Source organism: Homalodisca vitripennis, chromosome 1, assembly GCF_021130785.1.
Source record: "Homalodisca vitripennis isolate AUS2020 chromosome 1, UT_GWSS_2.1, whole genome shotgun sequence".
Taxonomy (NCBI): Eukaryota; Metazoa; Arthropoda; class Insecta; order Hemiptera; family Cicadellidae; genus Homalodisca; species Homalodisca vitripennis.
In genome coordinates this window covers 141,794,454-141,816,071 of record NC_060207.1, presented here as the reverse complement: position 1 = coordinate 141,816,071, position 21,618 = coordinate 141,794,454, and the positions used below count along the sequence as shown (strand labels likewise).

The window sequence follows — 21,618 nt, the reverse complement described above, 5'->3', positions numbered from 1 at the left end:
TGAATAGTACATCAAATTAAAAGGCATCGTAAGTAAAACACAACGTCTAAAACCGGATCTCAAAACGTTGTACCTTTTGGCCGGATCTAGACTTATTTGGTAACCTGTATACATACTCGCGTATAACTGCAAAGGTACTGAGATTAAAAGTATCCATTATATTTGTATAGATTCAGTTTCTGTATAATTTATTTAATGATTCACATTTAAATTTGCGTTGTTGCTCCGACCAAGAAAATATATACATACTACTCGTATATATATATATATATATATATATATATACGTCTTCGACCGCAATATCTATGTGAAATTCCGTGTTCTATTTATTTGAACAGATCCCACGAGTTCAGTAACATCTTATCTATATTATATCAATGTAGAGGAACTTCAAAGTCGAAGTTCATAGCTTCCTTTGTGAAATCACTTGTAATTTAATACGATAGGTTGCTGTGATATTTTTAAAATGGAATTAATCATATGTCGTGCATCAGGAACCCATTTTTAAGTGTTCATTAAATAAGACGACCAGAATTTAAGTAAAATTGCGATTAATTATACATTTTGGTTTTGAAATTCTAGTTCACATTAATTATATTTCCAACGAAAAATTGTACTTTGCTATTTAGCTCAAAGAAACAATATAAATAGACCAAAATATAATTTTGTAATGAGGTTGTATTCAAAACAGTACAGTTTTCTAAACTGTATGGATCTAGATATTTTTTTGGACAATAATTAAAAACTAAAATAAACAAACATCGGGTTGAGTGTAGAACCCGAGTCACATGATATTCAGAAAACTCATACTTACACATTTCAATAGTTACATTATGACAGTTGTTATTCATATTTAAAGATGATACATGATACAGTGTAGTACATACATATTCTTGCTTCTCAATATCATAATCTTTGTTAGCAATATCACATATAACTATATCCAGTATAAAAAGTAGGGTATTTATATACCTAATCAGTATCGTATATCTCATCAGTGGGAAATAGATGCGATGTCCCTTCGGCGATTTTATGTCATAAAAATTGCATTTAGTGTCTCGCGTATTGCTTTGTGATTCCACTAGCTATAATCACGGACTCACTTCGCTCGTGTTTTTGCTTACATTGTAGTCAGGGAGCGAATGATTTGTTTAATCAAGCTGCTCAGTCCCTCCGTTTTTTGTCCTTCAGCTACTGTAAATATGCCGTCCCACAAAGTCTAAGGAAACCGAATTTAATACCTTACATGTACACATTCCCAATTTAGTTAATTAATCAATATCTGGAATAAATTAACTAGTTTGCCTTGTTGCCACAATGCTGAAATGAGAGATGTTCTTCTTTTGTTATGCTTTCACTTTATGAATTTTAACAAATTGAAAGTATTAATTTAATTAATCAAACATATCTTTGTGTTTTAACTATACAATGTTTACACAGAGCAGTTGATGACATTTAACAGGCTCTTTCAATTCATATTGTACAACTTTAGAAAGCAATGTGGTATTCGTGCTACTTTAAAGAACAGTAGGGAGTAGTCCAGAGGGACTTTTGAAATAGGAATAGGCCTATATTTGTCACTGGGACCCTAAAATTTCAATGTAAATTTCAGTATAATCGTTTGAATAGTTTAATAAAGCAAAATAAACAAACGAATGCACTTTTGCAAGTATAATTTTATTAGGATGTAGGTCTCAAAAACCAACTTAGACATAAAAACGTGGACTTCCGGTCTTTGAAATTGTTAGTGCCATAATTAGATTTGATTATTAACTCCAATGAGTAAAATGTATTCATACGTACTTAAAAATACTATATAGGTTAAAAGCCATTTACTTAGCAATTTTACCATTTCCGGTATAAAAGGAAGTGTGAAAAATTCTCAAGAGTTCATTTCAAAATAATCGTTTATAATAAGTTGTTTGTTATAGAAGTTCTTTCAAACTGTAGTTCGGGAAGGAATGGCTGTTGAGGCATGTTTGCGTCCATCCCCCTGTTTTCCTTAAGCCACAATAAAAATGTCATATACAATGCCATGATAACCAACCAGATTCGAGTACCTTATTCACGGCTTTTTTCATTAAGATGTCTTGTAACAGCATATAAATTGTTTTTATATTACATTAGACAGTTTCAATTCGTTACATGTTGCAATCTGTAATATATATTAGGTAGTAATTTCGTCATTATAATCCGAATTACATAACTAATCCAGCAATTTAATATAATATATTGTACAGTGTCTGCCTATAATATATTAAATATAACCACACGTGTCTGCCTATTTGGCGAACTTAAGCTAAAAATGCCAACAGCTATTTACTGTCGGTTAAATTTTGATAGTTTTTCGTAATTGTTACCATAACTTTTTCTGTATTCACAAAAATTCCTATGAAATGTTTAGATTTTCCCCCAAAATAGTCTTTATAGACTTCAGGGAAAATAAAATAATTAGCTAAATTGGGTTAGCCATTCCTTAAATTAGCACATTAAAACTCCTTTATTGGTTCATTTTTATTTGTAAGATTTATAAAGAGGAACTTCGTTCAAAAAGGGTTTGCTGAGACATTTCTCAAAAATCCCTTCAATTTATTATTTTATACTCGTACACATAAAATAGTAACTTAAATTTGTTTTATTTTGTAGAAGAAAATATTTCTGTAGTTCTGTTTGTTTTGAATTAGTTTTTCCGCTAATCTATTCAGATTATAGTACCTTATGGTATTCTTGAAAGATAATTGTTTCATTAGTACTGGATATTTTGCTTCGGTTTGATTTAAATTTATTAATCGGGTATTCATGAAACACATCCAAATACAAAGAAGGAACATGTACCGCCATTGAACTCGATCTAAGTATAAAATTTGCAAACTAAATTATTTATATATTCTTGATACATCTTGCTGACATACAAGTAGCCAGAGAGACAGAAGATAGACTGAGGAACAATTTTCAACACAATTAATTGCTAACCCATCCAGACCTACCCTTCAATATAAATATTTTCAGTAACAGTAAATTGTGAGTACTGAAACTGTATGAATTATTAACTATATTATTATATTATTGTTTTGATTTAAGAAAGAAACTTTTCGTTGTAAACCAATTTCAATATTTGTTATGGTACACAAATAAATCTACAATATTATTTCCATATATACAGTGTAACTTTGCTTAATAGCCATGCAGTAATGATCACCCGGAGAACTAACAAGTGTTATCAGGTGATAATGCGGTGTAAATATCTAACCCGGAGCTGTGACAGAGTGAAGCATGGTGTTGTTATCTCTCTAATCTCCCCGCTCGTGTAATTACAATTGTTTTAATCTATTTGACTTTCATCTATGTCTGTCTGTTTTATGCACATGCACTTCACAATGCTTTTACAAAATATAATATTTTAATACAGTTAAATGTAGTTCTAAATCGAATTATTTATGTATGTATTTAAATCTACAAAAAAGATTATAATATTGTATATATGTAAATATATATGTGTGTGTAAATATATATATATATATATATTGATTTGAGTAAAACAATTCAGTGTATTAAAGTTCACTAGTACGCACAATAATTGGAAAACAACATTAAACAAATTTTAAAATATTGAGTTCTAAAGACACCGTCCGAGATTTAACCCTTATCTATTCATAACATTTATTCTATGGTTCTATTGTAGAATGTATTGTTGCTAAATTTTAGTGAATCATAACCACTCAGATTCCTGACAATGTTTATTTTCTGTCTTATTTTATGTTGGATTGTCTGTCTGCAGGATATCCCGATTGGTAATTAAGATTTGCAAAGTCAATGCTTTACATAAAACTTCATGTATACATTGAAATTTTATTTTATGTTAATACATTTCCATTTACGAATGTCCCTCATTCCGGTCTCGACGCCACCATTGATAGACCTATGATCACCAAACAGCGGGTTGTCCAGTGTTCCGGAAGTCCCTCGGAAGGTTATTGTTTTAATAAATTTTAATATCTCAATGTTCAACTATTTATGTTATTATACAGTATATCACAGGAAACAGTGGTATGCGACGGCCGATTTTTCTTTTCTGTTGAATTTAATGTGGGAACAATGTTCTTTATATCGTGTATACATTTTTCTTCTTGTCTGTCCAATGTATTTTTTGTTGCAGTCGTCACACCACTGTATTAATACTGGACACACTATATCACAGGGAAACCTAAAACTATTCAAAAATGTTAACTCCCCAAGATATTTAAATGCATGGGAGTCATAATACATTAATCAAACAAACACAAAAGATTTATTAAATCAAGAAGATGGACCAATACAAAATTCAATATTTCTTAAACGAAGATTACAAAAAATAACATTAAAAATTTATGTAGTATAATACCAGTAATAATTTAATTGTATTTACACACTACGCCACACAGGACAAATTAATATTAAATCACATATGTTTAACTATGATTAAAAATCAAATTTACTTTTTGTATTTACTTTTGTGATGTGTCTGACGAAGATAGCCTTGCTATCGAAAGGCCTCACAAAAATAAAAGTATTAAATATTGGTTTTCTGTTTTAATGTAATTAAGTTAACAGTAACCAATATAAGCTCCATCTACAACACATCAACGATTTTACTAATTTGAGTTAAAGATTTTTTACACCTATGTATTTTACAACATGGACATAGCATAGGATCCCTTATGCCGTGGATGAACATGTTCCATAGTTGAATTTGATCGTGCCTATATGAAGGTTTATGCAAAGTCTCAAGTAAATAGTTTGGTTTTTATCTCGTTATATCCTAAGGACAGATAGACAGAGAGACAGATGAAATCAAACATTTTATAATCTCTGAGGTTTATGCTTCACTAACTTTCAGCCAATAATATACAGAATATAATAACATAAGGAGTTACCTTATGGATTCACTGAATATCGGGTCTGCCTTCTGACCTCAAGGATCTGTCCATCTGGTCTGTGGGTTTCATTAGAAATTACTAAAATATCACAAAGTACTAAAAAAACTTCAAAGTGGAAACTCCAAATTGTTATCTAGACATTCATGTTACTTTATACCCATTTGTTAAGGAAATATTTATTTCTATGATTGATGCCTCATAGAAAAATTTGACAAAATAGTTTTAGGATGTATTAAACCATGACAGTTGTTTACATGCTACCTTGTTACTATTCAATGTTATTCCATCACATCAGCTTTACACTTGGAACTAAGGCTTCCAAATTAGTAGTCAGAAAATATTGAAAGAAATGCTAACATAAAGTACTTTGCACACCTTATCTTAATCCTGAACTGTAAGGCTCTGGCCTTGCATATAAATTAAAATGTTAAAATTGTAAATTCATTTTACTAATTCGATATATACCATTATGAATCGTTTTATCCCTGCTTTAGTAATTTAACGTATTGGCCTTTTAAAAATTCCAATCACGAATTAGTTCTGATCACGATAATATCTTCCATTGACGATATGTACAGCTAAACACAAGTAGTATTTGTTTGTTTTTTTTTTAGTATATTTCTTAATTAATAACAAAAACATGTTTCAAGTGGGACTGAGGTTCATTATCCACTTACAATTGAAAAGGTTTCCGGTGTTTTAAAGACTGATGATAAGGTGGAATTTAACAGCAACATCACGCGTTATCTTAGTTCTTGAGCCCACGTGGCCGAAATCATTTTTCACATAGAAGTAAAAATATCTGAATATAATATCACGTTTTGTCGTAACTTACGGAATACGTACAAGATAGTTACAACTTATTATGCCTACAATATTTTTTGTTCTATTTGTATATAAAACTCGAGATCAATTTGGGTTTACCCTTAATCAAAATGGCGTTTGTAGTTTATTAACTACAAACCATTTAAAGACATATAGAAAAGTATTATATGAGTGTAAACGTAAAGGCTTTTCTCTTTTTTAACGTCAAAATTAAAAAAAACAAACATAACGGTCTGTGTAGAAACATTACATTTACACGTATGATATGCGTCATATCCGCTCAGACCTTGAGAGCTTATCTGTGTGTAAACTCCACCGGACCGATATACAAGAACAGTTTTACAAAGAACCGTAAAATGTAAAAGCGGTGTGTGTGTGTACTTCAGATAGGTGCTTTTATTGGCCATAACCTTTGCAACAATAACCAATAAACTGACAACATGTGACTTTCCATAAAACAAATATTCATTGGCGCACATGACTGGCAACGTGTTTTGTGAGAATATCTATTCATCAGTTACTACTTCATAATTATTTATAAATTTTATACATATTCAACGTATGAGTGATTACTTATAACAGAAAATATATAATACTAAGCAATTTTAAACGGATGTTATTTTGTAAGAGGGTAGATTGCATTCAGTGATCTTGTGACAAATTTGAATAATACATTTTGATAATCTCAGTTTTATTATCTCCACTAACAGATATCCTTAAATAACACAACAATAAATTACAATTATTCTACTCATGCTTTTAAAAAGTTTTTAATTTTACTCCTGTCTGTAAATTTTGTCTATAAACGAAATACCAAAACCCTTAGTACTATTTTTTACTACATTAGAACTCTTTTAGGTCAAACTTTTATAATATTATTCATGATATAGCATACGTATAATTTTGAGCAGTATATATTTACTCAAATTATTGTAGTATATAAAAATATGTTAAATGACCTAAAAAATGTCCATTTGTTCCATTTGTAATGTAAGTTTTTACTACGGTTTTATGATTTTATTCACATAAAATATTTTTATTTTATAGAATTAAAATACTTGTCGTGCATGCCTTCTACGAGTGTTCTACACATTCTGATTTCAGTTTTATCACTTCTAGAAACCTCTAATATTAGTTATTCAGAAAAGGATATAAAGTGATTGAAAAACTGTTAGAGAGGTTGGCTGGTAGTGATTGTCTGAATCAAGGAGAAGATTGGATATAATGAAAAGAAGGAATAAAACGAGGACAGATTGTAATGCCGACCGTTGTTTCCACTGTATATCCTACCGCATTGTCACTGACACTTCGTTTACCTCCCATACAGTTTTACTCAGTTTCAGACCTTTATTTGTAAACTTGTAGCAAAATTTCTAGTATTTCTATTTGAAACTAAAAGTCCACTTTGTAGTTCTAAAAGAGTTTAATGCAATTAAAGGAATTACTTTTACAGTTATTTGAACTATGTGTTAATCAATAATGAAAAATAAAACGTACAAAATAGATTTTGATTTACCTTGACATGTATTAAAGTTTGATAAAGTGTAATCTAGTAAAAAGGTGAATATTTATAGCCATAGTCGAGTTTGCCTGGTTTCTCCGATCAAGAAAATCTATATACACACACAGGTATGAGAAGCTTACTTTTGTCAAAAGACATCTAGTATTACTTTTATAACAGATTTGTATAGTAACAGTTAGAGAGTAATTTTGACTTTGATATCTACATTACAGGACTGACCAAGCACAGCATACTTAAACTTTGAGCAAATATACAGTTATATTACAACTATAGCTTTCTATTAGTTATAATTTTACTAAAACTTTCTACTTTACTAAGTTTTCTTATCTGAATGTTTCTTACTCCTTGGTCAACAGCAGTTGTAGAAAAGGTTCAAATATGAAGTGTCGTGACTCTTAAGCTTACTTTATTCTTCCACGACTATAAATGTAAATAAATTGAATATAGTTGTTAAATTAATTGAATATATGGTTTTTCTGTCATAAAACAATGTATACACTGAATAGTTGATTGCATTAAACATGCTTTATCAATTAATTAACATATGTTTGAATTCATGCAACTTTAGCTACCAAGACCAAGACGTGTTCGCAACTTTGAAGACATTTAGTCTGGAGGAATTTAAAAAATAAGAATAAGCCTATGTTTTAATCAGTTACCTGAAAAATATTATATAAAGTTTTAATAAAATCAGTCCAGTAGTTTCTACGTGATTGAGTAAAAAAAAACACGCGCGCGCGCGCGCGCGCGCTACACACACACACACACACACACACACACACACACACACACACACACACACACACACACACACACACACACACACACACGATAGGGAATCAGAACGGCAAGAATTGGGTCTTTAGGAAACTCACACAATTTATAATCCTCTATCAACGATAGCAAATAAATAAATTTCTAACAATTTCCTGTTTCGTATCCACACCTCTACGCTATTTTTATAAATAGTTTATTTGTATCATAATTAAAATTAGTAATGTTAATAACGAATTTAAAGGCCCCTGAATCCCTATTTAAAAATTTAGAGAGATATGTACGAGTATAATATTTATATCCTCTTTAAGTTGAGAAAACTTTATTTGCGAAGTTTTATTTAACACTCCATGTTCTTGCGTTCATTTTTTCACTTTACAAAAATGGCGTTTTAAATATAATAAAATTTAAACTCTTTAATGCAAGGAAAACAATATTTAAGACTACGTCTAGTTAAAAAAAAAAAAAAAAAAAAAAAAAAAACTGTAGTTTCAACGTGTGCTAATAACAATATATTTGGTTTGGTTTTTATTTTAAATTTGAATACTAGCCGGACCGGAATCAACATCGTGTGGTATTTACCGTTGGCATGGAAACTAAAACGTTCGGCTAAGAGCTTTAGGCTTAAACTAATTTCATATAAATATCAATGGACGTAAAAGCTGTTTTTCCAAGTGCAGCAAGGAATTTATATGTGATTGGATGTAAAAGTGTCCTTTACAAGCTTACATGTTTTGTACATAAATATAACATTGTAAGTTCTTGCAGTTGTAATATACATTCTAGTTCACTTTTGACTAATACATTTAAAAGCCTAAGTTTTTTTTAATACAATTTGTAATTTTTTATCTACAAGCAAACTGATATAACACTTCTGTAATTTTTTTAAGTGATAGTGTGATATTACATTTAGTATAATTCTTTATGTATAAAAATTAACAAATACAAATACTTGAAATTAAAAAGTACTTTATATTTTTCTGGTACCGAAGAAGAAGATATCCTGTAATGTATGTAAACTGTGCCAGTGTTAAAGTGGAGTTAAAGGAGTGTATGTGAAATGTTAGATCAATCCATCACAACTGTCGAACCATGATTAATGGATATGTTTCCATTTACTATCGATTTCAGTGGGTAAGCTTATATTAAATTAAATTATAGCTACGTTTTGAATAGTTCCATTATGTTTTCTATATGTCACTGATGCTTACCATATGAGATTTTACATATTATTCATAGCACTTATTTATCGGTTATATTATGAATATATACGGATTATATGTTTTTCTTCAATAATCTTTAACTTTCTTTTCACGTTTGACTGATATTATTATCGTCTTTTATTGATACCGTACATTATAAAAACCCGACAGGAGCCTAGTGGTCATATCGTTGTCTTTACTAGCGCCTATCTGACTACATGTACGATATCTCTTGATACAAAGGTCCTAGAAACTTCCGATTTGGCACGTAGGTTATTTTCAGTTCAGTGAAGATGTCCGTTGATTTTGTGGTAAAAGAAATTTAAATTAAAGGTAAAAATAACAGTTTAACATATTTACATGAATCTTTGGAACTACGAGAAAACCGTACCATATGAAATCTATTAAACAGGTAATACACTATTTTATCAAATGACATATTAAAAAGTGCTAAAGTTATTTTATTGCATTTTTTGGTACGCCTTTTGCTATGTATTGGTGTGCTACTCTGTTGTATCAGTATATTTATTTAAAATTATGTGCCTAAAACCTGTTTTAAGGATGTTAGCAAAAATGCCAGAGCTACTCACGTTACCATTTTAATTACATATAAGGTAGTCAAACATGCCATGCTTAGATCTCGTATTTGATATCTTCCTTAGAATTTACTGTAACTAGTTTTGCATAATTTTTATCTTACCTACTTTAATGTTGTACAAGATGATCAATATAAGTGTTCCAATACTTTGGGATTTTGTTCTACACATACAAATGAGCAAACATTTCATATGAAGGTGTGTCCTAAAACCTTTAGTTTTCCGTTTATCTGTCTGTATTTCTTTTTTATAAATAATATATCTTTTGAACCAGTTAAGATAAAGTTATGAAACTTGGGAATTATATTAACCGTTAGTAGACGTTCATGAAATTAAATTTTAAAATATTTGATGTCAAATAACGAAAAAGCCCGGTATAGCTATAAAAAATGCATAGAATACGAACTATTGGTCGTTTTATACCAATTCCAACGGTAAATATTTCAAAGAAATCCGTCAACGCATAAACGAGCACGATCACTATATAGGTTGTGCTTCCATAAGCCGAGAGAAACCAAAATTTTGTTTTTTAAAAAGCCTTAGCTGTTTTAAATAGGTTATATAAATTTCTAAGACATCAAGTATTTTGATAACAATTCCAACGGTACTTTTTACAACGAAATCTGTCAACGCATAAGCGAGTACGTCCACTTTCAAGATACGGTGGCACAAGCCAGAGGCAACAAACAACTACTACCTCTCGCCTGGGACATGTTTGGTGATCGGATTGTTTGGATTTCTTTGAAAAAGGTACCATTATAACTGGTATAAAAATGAATAATAATTTGGAATCCAATGCACTTTTTAAAACCCGGATTTTTTGTTATTTCACGTTAACATTTTTAGAAACAGACGCCATTTTGTTATCTTCACATGAACTTTTTTGCTCATATTTATCTATTTATATAACAAAAACCAAAAGTATTGGAAGACTTTTACTGAACACCCTGTATTTTATCTTACATGAAAAATTTATTAATGTAACGTGAATTCAACTGGAATTAATAGTACACAGTATGTCTGATATCTTAGTGATAGCTTTATTATTTTAAACTTATCAAGATTCCCCAACAACTAGTTCGCACTTCTTTTCATCAAATACAATTCGTATTTTTACATCTCTTACAAGATTATACTGTACACACAAAATACGAGTAGTTGCTGTGGAAGTGATCGGAACTTACCGAGCGCCTCCGACATTTGCCGAGCGGGGGACCCGAGCCAGGTCCGAGTCACGCGCTGGGGCGCACAGCTTCGTATTAACAGGGATGGGCCAGTACGCCTTTCACTCTTCAGCCAGTTTACCCACGCCACATGCTATGCTTTATTCACATTAGTCTGCCCCTATATACTGACAGTAAATGGACACAAAGATACACATGAAAAACTATCGCTAAACGTATATAACATATTGTAGTATAATTTAGGCAAAACATGATACTAAAATATTATAGAAAAATCAGACTGGGAGTGGCTTCCTTCAAATATTACATGTGAATAACATTACATGACACTTTCACTTTTATTACAGTACATGTTTTAGATTTGTTAAGACTGCGATGTACCACAGGCCAGAGATCGCAGTATCGGGACTGCGGAGCATCTCAGTTATTTGCCGAAAGAAAATGCGTTCGGTGGCGTACGGCTCGTAACAACGCACTCGCGCCACGTAGTGTGGAGATCGGCTAAATCAGTATGATACTGTAACCGGTACTTTTCCTACCGTTACTCGTTGGTACAACATACTTTTATTATTATGCAATAAAACGTTTTAGTAAAATATCATTTTATTTTTGTTAATTTAAATTCGGTCTACTGAAATATTTGAAACCTAACAGAAACGTAATCATTCCAGTGATATTGTCAGGTCAGAGTGTCTACCGATCTAGAATACGTGGAAAAAATGGGCAAGGCAGGAATTGTTATGAAAACCATAGAAAATTTAAATAATTTTAATGTTATCAACAAAACTAACATAATTTTATTAATTCTGTGACATCAGTAATGTAAACCCACACATTTTCTTATTTATATAATCATTCTTTCATTTTTTTAGAAATATCAGATCACATAAGATTTTTAAGATTTTTTTAATTAAATGAATTACTATATCAGCTGCTCTCGTCACGTCTATTACATTATACTAACATAAAATTGGAGTTATAAAACATCTAGTCTGTCTCTCACAGGAAGCCCTCGAGGGTATCTTGGGTCAACCAGTTAACATATGCATTTGTGGTAAATAGTTAAAAGTGGAATTTACATATGTGCCAGAATTGATAATTTTTCAAAAATTTTTCCACTGGATGAACCCGTGAGGTATCCATGACTGTAAATAAACAGAATTATTTTCCTGTTACATGGAGTTGTCCTTGTACTTGGTAATAATAAGAGTGAGTCACTTTTAATTTTAATTCGCCACACTCATCCAGCTTGCAAAATTAGCTCTCTAGTCGGAGGAAAATGAGCTACTTTTTTGTCAATGAGTACCTTTTTCATTCATTTTATTTTAGTGTGTATATAAAAATTACTTGATATATAATTTACCTCAACGTAATGACTTTCCATCTATAATGCCATCAGGTGAAGCAGCTAAAAATGGATGAACTGGATCTACGAAGAGTCCACACTTCCACTTTGGCTCCTATGAGGTTTTCCAGTTCATCTATGGCGTTTCGCTCATTCTCCATGCAATATCTCGTGGCTTTGTTTCCAACGAACGCTTTGTATAGTTATTCCACTATTTTTTGACACGGTGTAGTTGACTTCATCCAATATATGCCACATAGTATTGAGCATTTCATTTCTGTAGAAAACCAACTTATACTTAACTAGATGTATTTAAATAATTTATACATCTTTGCGCAACTCCTTCTCTGCATATACTCTAGACAATCAAATACTATGAGAGAAATATACGATGTAAGACGGTCGTGTTCCGAATTTTGTACCAGATAACAGATGCATTGACTCTAAATAGTTTGAAAGGTGTTTTTAAATTTTTAAATTGATAATGTTAATTGGATGCATTCGGTGAGTCTTGACAATGAATGTATATGAGTGAGGGGCCTAGACTGCGATGTAGGTGCAAACCAAATTCCTTACAAAAACCATATACACACTTCGAATGACTCAACATGAACCTATAAATAAAACAATCTTCTAAACTTCTGTTTAATATATACTTAGAAAGATATTAGTGAAGGAGGCTGCATTATTATTACTATCCTGTATATATTTAAAGCTAAACCCATAAACAGATACATATCACTAGTAGTTACATTTCTATAAATTCATTGTTTGCCAAGTTTTAGTTGATGAATGATTTTATTTCCGAAAGTTTCTCATTCTTCTCCTCAAATATGGGAATGCATCTTCGCATGAAGTGGGAAAAGACTCGGAAATGAGTGTAAGGAAACGTTTACGGGAGATGAATCATAACGATTTGTCATTATTGATTTTGTTGTACAAAACTTTATAATATGTTAATATATCATAGGGTATGTTTCAATGTTAAAATGAAATTCAGTGTGCTTCGTCACATTTATCTTCGTCTTCCAAAGAGTATATCTGTCCCCATCACATCGTTTATTATTCCTGTCATGTTCAATAAACTGCCAATTACGAAACCGCCGCTGTCTTGCATCCAACAATTATTTAACTGAGCTTACTTGACAGTTTAAACTTTATATAAAAGTAAGAAAGACTTAATTTTATGTTAAGACTAGGGGTACACTTATCCTTAATATAAGATTCTCAAAATTGTTTTGTTTAATCTCCGATCTCAGCAGACGTAACAGCCAGATTAGAATCGTACTTGATTTTTTGTGGTATTTAGGCTACATTATTTTTAATCCTCCGAAGTTTAAAAAACGTACATACATGCAATATTTAGCGACCTTGAATAACAAGACGTTTTATCAAATTTTAAGTATATTCTAGTAATACAATCCTATATACCCTTTGCCATTAGTCACAACCAAAATTATTTTTAAAAAGTTCTGGACTAATCCTGTATTAAAAATAATGAATTTACTTCGTTTTTATATTGAAAACCCCGTCAGGCCGATGAATGTATGTCTATGCACTATAAATCAGTTTGCTTATTCTTCAATCCAGGAGTTCTTATTAGATTTAAAACGTTTTATTTATTCAACTTTACCCTAAGCCTTTGCTGCCATCCTTTTATTGCTACATTTTTAAAACACAATGACGTCACCTTACATGTAAACAGAGTTAAATTTAAAAAAATACAGTATTTTTATTGTTTATTTTTAATATTTTAATACATGCAAGTTCTCAAGATACATATAATAAAGAATTTGAATTGAAAATTGTTTTAAATTTTGTTTATTGTTTTCCAAAAGTGCTGAACTAGCTAAGAAACATTTTACGCAGGCCAACTAGGAACAGCCATCTTTAATATATTTATTAAATAAGGCTGGAATTAGGAATATATAGGTATTACTCGCCCCAGGCCCCCATGGTGTACGCTTGCAAATTCGGGGATAAGAGGGATTTGGTGATTGGTAAAATTCAAAACATGACGTCATGCCAGGAAATTCCCTGGGGGGATTTAATGTTACCGGGGGGGGGTGGGTTTAATGTATACAGGAGGTTATCTGGTCATACCAGGAAATCCCGGGAGGGGGTTTAATGTTACCGGGGGTTAATGACACACCCCAGGCCCCCTTTTGGGCGGAATTCAGAATAGTATTAGACCTATTTTTTTTTTATTTTCCAGTTTTTTATAACAGTTTTGACTCTAAAGGCCATTTTGTGGCTTAACCGTTAGAGATACGACAAAAAGCGACTGGACCTTTCTTGTCGGAAATTTAATTTTGTGTTTCGATTCTACCCCCGGATTTGAGCTACGACCTATGGTTTAGTCGGTACAACGCTTGGGATAAAAGTCTGCACTGGTCAGCTGTTGTGTAAACAGATGTAGTGTAAATAAATTAAAAACTACCTTTATCAGATTATTAAGTTGATCCAGGGGGTTTAATTTAATCAGGAGTTCTTCAACCAGGAAATTCCCGGGAGGGGGGGTTTATGTTCTCGGGGGTTTAAAGAACGCGTGGGTACTTTTCTAGTAAATTTGTGTCTTGGCACGAGGAATTTTTAGCAAAATAAAACGTTGATCAGGGGGTTTAAATTACTTCGGAAATTACCATTCTATCTACGCCAGAGTTTTGACAATGAACTAATATTTCATAAAATTAAATAAAAAAAACACTCTGTCCCTATCTACTATAGAAGACTTCACTAACGCCTCAGCTAACTCCCGATGTGGAGGGGGGTTTTAGTCACTCGTTAACGTAGTAATACAAGGTTAATCTGGAACCAGCATGAATCGCTCTAATTATTGTTGCAAAAATTTAAAACACCTAAAAGTGACGACAAAGTAATTTGCCATTTAGAGCATTTATCAGGCTTACGGAAAGATAAACTATAGAAAGCTGCTGGACCTTTTTTGTAGATCATATCAATAGCTAGTAACAAAACATTTTACATTTAAGCTAGGGCCAACGGTTCGGCTAATATCGAGGCCGGAAGGTAAGTTTTTAAGTGAAATTTTCAACATAATCACGTTTTACGGCTAAAGCATGGAAGATAGAGTAAAAGATCACTAGACCTTTTTTGTTAAATCGCATTATTTTGTATTAAATGAAATTTTAAATTTGGTCTAAACCTAAGGTTTTGTCTGCAATGGAGCCCAGAAAACAATATCTCACGTAAAAACTTGAAAAATCGATACTTTAAAACGCGTAATGCGGCCAAACCATTGGGGATAGGGCAAAATGTCATTGGACCTTTTTTGTAGATCGCGCTGTTTTCTAAATCTTAATGGGAATTTGTTGAGCTACGACCAACAGTTGAACCGCTATCGAGCCCGGAAGGTAAATTTTTAGGCGAAAACCTTTCCAATTATTTTCACTAAATCGCGTTTTGCGGCCAAACCAGTGGAGATAGAGTAAAAAGTCAATTAACCTTTTTTGTAGATCACTTTATTTCCTAAATGTAACCTTTGTTTTATTTTGGCTTCCGACCAATGGTTTCGCCGCTATCGACCCCCAAAACAAAAGTTTCACGTAAAAATTACACAAAAAATTGCACATAATCACGTTTTTCGGCCGAACCACTGGAGGTAGAGCAAAACGTTACTGGACCTTTTCTGTAGATCGCGCAATTTGCTAATTTTGATGGGTCAATCAGATTTGAGCTAACGACCTACCGTTCGGCCACTATCAGGCTCGAAACTTTATTTTAAGCAAAAAAAATCTCTGGAATGTCTAAACATTCCCGCGTTTTTGTCGCTTAACCACACGAGATAGGACAAAAAGTCACTGGACCTTTTTTGTAGTTCACTTCATTCCTGACTAACGATTTTTCGTCAAATCGAAGCTAGCTCCAACGGTTCACCCGCTATCAGGCTTACAAAAAAAATGCCTGCAGGGGTAAAGAATGCGCGATTTTTTAGGAATTTTTTTGAGGGGTTTTTAAAAGTAAAAAAGTCCGGTTTTCAGACTTTTCCTCCGGGTCATATTGCAAAAGGTACCTGCATGCCAAATTTCAAGTTTCTAGCACTTCTAGAACTATGTTAGAATTTGTATCTATATATCAGTGAGTGGAGTCAGTCAGTCAGTTTCACATGCGGCTGTATAAGTATTTAGACTCTTACAATTTATTAGTAATCACAGAAATTATGGCAGTTGTCATATTTACAACTCTATATTATATTTCACTGAAACACGTGAGTACTTCAATGAGTTTATCTTAGAACAAAAAATGTTTTTTTTTTAATTTTGGGGGTTATGACTAGCAAATATATCCACATATTTTCTGGATATTCTGTCGTCAGGGTGATAGAAAAAGAAGACTAAATCTACCTTTTGTCAGGTTTACGTTAATATTAGTCGAATAACAATGTATAAGTTCTAAAAATACTGTTGATATTAGAGCTCAACTTGAGCTGTTTGTGTACTATGAATAATACATAAAAACTATAAAAGCATTATCAAGTAATTTAATCATATGTTGACTTCACGGCAACAAATACTGGATTTTATTATTCTTTAATTTAAACATGAGTTCAGAAATATCTACATTTAATATTTTGGGGAAATATGGTTGGTTTATGTTATTGGATTTCACATCCATCAGCTAGCCAGCCGACTTAAGATGGATTGCGGCTCCTTTTTACGAGACCTTTCACGTCACTGCCTTTTCAGTCAAAAGCCATTAGGAAACTTGTGGATGACAGCGTTTTTACTGAAGCAGATTCAATATTAACCTAATATTTTACCACAACAGTATGTGAGCTCTCTTTTTTAAAATAAGTTGTTACTGTAATGAAATTCAAGTATTATTAGCACTTATAAGTCGTCAAAACCACTGTTTCCTAACTGGCCTTAGCTTTATTGTAATAATTAATTGTTTTCTTTACAAGCAATTTAAAAATATGAAATAATAAATAATTCTAATTCAAGGAAACTTTATTCACGTAGTGTAATATTAATATATTTAATAATAAAACTCAGCCCGTTGAAAATTTGAAATCATGTTTACTTTAGAGTCTTTGCGATTAAAGTTAATTGTAATTTTCTTTACTTCTATTTTGGAATACATACGATATATATATATATATACATATATATATATATATTATATATATATATATATATATATATATATATATATATATATATATATCGGAAAATATCACTGCCCGTAGTCAATTCTGTCTTTTTCACTGCCAAATCTAATTAACATATCACTACTAAACTACCATTATTTTATTTGATTAATCGTCAACTACTGAATATATCTAATATTAAATATAAAATAATGGTAGTTTAGTAGTGTATATATATGTAAATAAATTAATAAGTAAATAAATATATATATATAGTCATTATGGGAATTAAATTTATTCTTTATTATACTATGACTTTATTTACTATTTTACTTTTAATAGTTACGAAGTGTATGTAAAGATAATTTATGTTGGAGCTTACTTGTTATGACATACGATTATTGGCCTCAATCAAACGGCTTTAGGGGTTGTATATGGGGGTGATTACTTCTTTGAGATACTGTTTATGCTTCTCAACCACAGCCTTTATTAATTTTTCCAGTTCTACTACTGGGAGCTATTCTGACAATACGGTGTAATAGTTTTGCATGTTCCAATATATACGCTGTGAAAAGTATACGATGTATAAGGTGAAAGGTTGACTATCTAAAACAACCTACAAGTCCTGCAATGTTTCCAAGTTAAAAAAAGTTTGTGCCTGTCTTCCATCATTGGAGTAGCAACCTTGCTCTGCTATAAATTTTGGAATTAAATTAATGTCGAACAACAAGCTCTGACGTTTGGAAACATAAAATTCTCTATAAAATTGAACACTTCTCCCACCCAACTCAAAAGAAAGGTACATTTTACTTGCCGCAGTGGCTATGAAATATGATATTAAAGTTGCATTATGATGTATACCTGTTTCATATAATTTGTTTATGTTTTTTTTTTAAGTGCGTATTAATATGGTTTATATACAAGTATATTGAGCATCGTTATATAATTTAACCAACTATTTATCTCTCATCGATTGGTTTCTTGATATTATAAAGGCACAAGTTCTAACTGTCCTCATAATGAAAGGTCGTGCTGTATAGAGGTTTTCAATTTTTATAAAATTTAACCTCAAGCGATTTGAATGAATTCAATGTGAAACATAAATTGAGGTAAAGAAATAATATCAACACGAAGAAACATCTTAAAGAGTCCTTGCTGCTTTTATGATGTGCCGCAGCGATAAGTAAAGATGTGATGATAATTTTTACAAGTAACAACCGAAATTAAAACCAAAATCTAAAATATTTAAAATAGTACTTGAAATAAAACTATGAATCAATGAATGACGTATACCTGTATTTTCAAATATAAAATTAAATTATTTCATCTATGAAGACGATTAAAATTTTTCGCACCTTTTTAATGGATATTAATATATTTAAACAATAAATTTGCAATTAACAAGTGATATTTGGGTATTACAGTAATATAGATTTAAATAGCTGTTATTGAACAATTTAGATTTTTAGTTCTTGTGAATATTTAGGTTTACTGAAGAATGAATGAACAACGTATTTTTATAGTTAACATATAATAAATCATCAAGTTTTACTCAAAGATTAAAACTGTCAACTCTATAAATCGTAATAACGACAACAAATAAAAGAACATATTTTACGTAGTATTATAAGTTTTAATATAAATCAAAACCCTTTTTGTTGAGATAGCTAGAAAAAACTGTAAAATTTGTATGACAGTATTTTGTTTGGTTCTGAAATAAGTTCCTGAAGCCCAATAAATTCTGTAACACCTACAAAAGGCATCCGCTATATGTACTCCTAATTAGACCTCAAATATTCAAGTATCCACATATCCTTCTAATTAGTTTACCATCTCCCTTCCTGCCGAAGGCTACTATAGCTTGAGATTTATTAAACTTGTTTCTCACATCCTTTTAGAGTTAAAAGAAAATTTCAATATTTTCGTTTCAAAGATGTATTATTTATACTATTTTACACTAAATGTTTATAGCAGTTATATGAAAAATAGTGTTATTTCTATAATTCTTATAGGAAATATATTGCAATAATTATATAACAATCAACGATGCGTGAATAAAAATCGTTAATAAAAGTAACGTATTTTTCAAACTAAAAAAATCTGATAAAATAGTTTATGTACAAAAAATTGTTCTTGTTTCATTTAATTAAAAATGTTTGGGGTTCACATTAAAATAAAAGTAAATTACAATAAAATGCGCTTACTGCACTTAAAACTGATACATGGCTTACTCAACCTTTCACATATTTGCACACAGGAATAACACTTATATTACAAAACTACGTGGGACTCTCCCCAAGGAACACAAGTCGCCCCAATAGCTAAACCTCCCAGGGTTGATCCATGAACTCGCCGACTGAGTTAAAAGCAAAATTAATCAGCGCTGTTGTTTTTAGTCGAGCTTTGAATAATTTTTATCCCGTTTTTAGTGCCTGTGGGAGGCTATTTATAGGCTTGATCCCAGCTTGAGATCAAGAAGGGCTGGTGTTTGAAAGCTGCCATTCTATGTTGGGGGATCTTAAGCAATATCTAATTCTCTTTCTTATCTGGCGCTGCATTGGTTCTGCATTTTTTAATATTTATATTGCTAATTTAGTGGAAAATTCCCTCGTAACGTTAATAAGCCTAATTGATCAAGAATATACAACAATAGCTTATACGGTTTTTGTCAAGTAATTTTGTGTTTTAACTGCCCTTTTGTGACAAAAATGTATATTTTAAACGTAAAACTGTTTTTGTCAAGTAATTTTGTATTTTACTGCCCTTTTGTGACACAAATGTATATTTATCTTCAATTTATATTTTAAATGTTAATGTCTGGGTATAAATACAAGGTAAGGTAAATAGAAAATTCTGTTGAAATCCAAAAATCACTTCTGTGATCGCTATGAACTTTTATACGATTTCAGACACGTATTTATAGGTGTTATTAAATTAGTAAAACGTTGAGCTTCTGGCTATTTTACAAATTTATTATGTTGAGCGAATTATTTAAGTGAGCTTCATAGAAAAATGTGTTAAATAATAGTTAAATATTTGGCTTCCGTATGTTTTAAAATATTGATTATACCTGTATAGGTTACGTATTCTACCGATAAATCGTTAAGAGAATATAGAATAATTCTAACCTTTGATGTCTATGTTTTCGTCCGTTAGTAATATTAGATTTCCGTTATGTACTATGGTTACATTATTACGGCCCTAGATAATTTAACTATTTCTCATACATTCGTCTTTACATAACCTTGATATCCTACAGGTATTTTAAATATAATAACTTTCACCATTGTATTTGTATTGTTTCACAATTGTGTATTCAATTTCACTTAAGGCGCCTGATGCTCCCACATTCAGACTACTAGAACAGTGCTTACTAGAACTGGAGGATCATTGTAATGGTTATGTATCAAAGTACAGAGCTATGTCCCAGCACTACCTATAGTATTAGGCTATGTTGCAGTTGTGGTGGTGTGTGCTGATCCGTTGACTGTACGAGAAATCATTGTAATGGTTACGTATCAAAGTACAAAGCTATGTCCCCAACATTACCTATAGTATTATGTTGCAGTTGTGGTGGTGTGTGCTGATCCGTTGACTGTACGAGAAATCATTGTAATGGTTACGTATCAAAGTACAAAGCTATGTCCCCAACATTACCTATAGTATTATGTTGCAGTTGTGGTGGTGTGTGCTGATCCGTTGACTGTACGAGAGATCATTGTAATGGTTATGTATCAAAGTACAGAGCTATGTCCCCAGCATTACCTATAGTATTATGTTGCAGTTGTGGTGGTGTGTGCTGATCCGTTGACTGTACGAGAGATCATTGTAATGGTTATGTATCAAAGTACAGAGCTATGTCCCCAGCATTACCTATAGTATTATGTTGCAGTTGTGGTGGTTTGTGTGCTGATCCGTTGACTGTACGAGAAATCATTGTAATGGTTATGTATCAAAGTACAAAGCTATGTCCCCAACATTACCTATAGTATTATGTTGCAGTTGTGGTGGTGTGTGCTGATCCGTTGACTGTACGAGAAATCATTGTAATGGTTATGTATCAAAGTACAAAGCTATGTCCCCAACATTACCTATAGTATTATGTTGCAGTTGTGGTGGTGTGTGCTGATCCGTTGACTGTACGAGA

The 21,618-nt window shown here is 31.5% G+C and overlaps 1 protein-coding gene across 3 annotated transcripts in view; it reads left to right on the top strand.

The window, feature by feature from the left end:
• LOC124372502 (atrial natriuretic peptide receptor 1) overlaps positions 1-21,618 on the top strand; it is an 884,633-nt gene that overhangs the window by 610,677 nt on the left and 252,338 nt on the right. The gene's annotated exons all lie outside the window — the stretch shown is intronic.